This window comes from Electrophorus electricus, chromosome 8 (assembly GCF_013358815.1).
Source record: "Electrophorus electricus isolate fEleEle1 chromosome 8, fEleEle1.pri, whole genome shotgun sequence".
Lineage (NCBI taxonomy): Eukaryota > Metazoa > Chordata > Actinopteri > Gymnotiformes > Gymnotidae > Electrophorus > Electrophorus electricus.
The window spans coordinates 14,995,715-14,998,072 of NC_049542.1; positions in this window are offsets into that span (position 1 = coordinate 14,995,715).

Here is a 2,358-nt window from a genome sequence, read left to right on the forward strand (position 1 = left end):
CATACAGTACCTTTTGTTTCTGTTACGCCTGCTGCTTCTTTGACCTTCATTAAGGCCACCCTACGTTAGTCTGAGCGTGTACTACCTTACTTTTTTAAATTTTTTTATTTTTATTTTTTACATTTTTTTGTTTTTTGAATTCCTGTTTAATCCTTTATTTGTTAGCAAAGACACAGCTTCATTTTGTGCTTGTTTCTTCACTAGCTCACAGTTTATAGGTGAAGGACTATGGACTGTTCTTCCCAGGAGTTGAGGGGTGATCTCCAGCCTCATACTTGACAGCACAAATCAACATGGTCAAGTCCTCATGACCTGCAACATGTACTTGGTAAATTGTGCAAAATTTAACTTTTCCCCCTGCCTTATATTGTATTCCACATACAATTAAAATCTGTATATGTTAAATAATTAAAATTTAAATAAATTAATAATACATAATTAAATTGATAATTAAAATCTAAACGTCTGATGACAGCCACAAAAGAGTTTGCTTTGGTCAGATGGCTTTCTGGGTGTCTGTGAGAGTCTCAATGAGTGTCTGTTCAGAGTCTCCGTTTGCTGCTGATAGGCTTACCTCTTAAATCCTCTTAATCTTAAATTCATGTTCCACAGATGCACAGAAAAAATAAAACAAGACGTTATACCTTTCCACTATCAGATGAAAATGTTTTAATTTGTTCTATTAATAGAAAAGTTACATTAATTTAATACTCAAAAAAGGGGAGATATAAATGTATACGGGATATGTCAGCTATCAGGTGCCAAACCATTAGGGTTTCACATAGGCTTAGTTCAATGACTTCCTTTCATCAGTGGTTTACTGAATTAATCCCATGACGCTTCCAGAAGGCTCAACAGTGAGGTATGATGTCCCAGACCCAATCCCCCTTCCATTACTGAGCTTCCATTACCTCTTTATAAATGTAAACCCCTTCCATATTTTTGTTCTTTTTTTTTAAAACCCCACGTTGACTTCAGTGGTAAGATTGTACCCAGCCCCAGTGCCTCCAGTTCCATATGGACTTTATGCATTACTTCAATAGCACACACTGAATTAACCTCCTTATGTTTACCCATTGCAATGCCCTGTGCGGCGATTTGCATCCTAAACTGTAAAATCCATTCTGGCTATTACATACTGGGTCCTGCCAGTTCCATATGGATTTTATCCACCAAACATTCCCCAACATGGCACATGTGTCTCACTAGTGACTAAGGCCATACCTAGCCCCACTAGCACCGTTATGATATGCTCAGTGCCACAGGTTCCATCTGGATTTACCATTTTAGACATGATCTACACACCTGCCTTACACTGTTACATACCTGAAACACTGAAAAACCTCAGCCACTTCATTTTATACTGCATTTCCCCAACTATCCTGTGGTTATCTCATTCGCAGCCACTGGTGAGCTTTTTCAGCTACTTATGATCATTCCAACTCTTAGCATACAGCCTCTAAAACCACATTCAACGAGCAAGATGTGGCAGACTCAGCTACACATCCCCTAGCACTTATCCCTACTGACCTAATATACGCCTGCCAGCCACGTTCTCTCACCTTTGCCACCAAATCTGCATATTACTGCTTCTTTCTTTTGAAAACTTCATGCACTGCATCCTCAATTGGGATTGTTAACTCTATAAAATATCCGCTGACCCTTAGTATATCATATAAGGCCGCAGAGTGGTTAATACAATACGCTGTGGGACCTGTGGTTTTCTACATATATCTCCTACTAATTGCCAATTTTGTGCCTCAACCAATCTTCCAATATTTAAAGCCTGTGCTTGTTTTCCTTGCTTTCCACTACATTGCCCTTCACACACAAATTTAATTGCTCTACTAATGACACTAATGGGAAGTTAACCTTTATGCCCTCATTATCAAATAAACCTGCTAAAAACCTAAGCATCCAATTATGCCTCAATGTATATTGTTCAAACTAACCTTACATTTGATAAAATATGATAATTCTATTGCCCATCATTTGTTAGCATGAAGAATAGAGATCATTTCACATGTGCAGCAAGCTAGTGGACATGTGACACATCTCTAAAACAGGAGTCAGTTTTTATGTGCAAAGGAGCACTGCCATCTTGTTAGCTGCAGGATTCCGTTTCAACCAAGATTAATTCCACCAGTTTAATCATTTGGTCTCAGTCTTCAAACAGATGATTGGGTCTATTAGATGTGCTCCTGCTTGATTGTAATGAAGACTCAATGTCTGGACACCCCTACTCTAGGAGACTGAATGATTAACTTAAAATTGTATTTTAGGACATCTAGCATGTGAAGAAAGTTTAAACAAATATAGCAAAATAAAACAGGAAATGTTTTATGAATACTCTTTTTT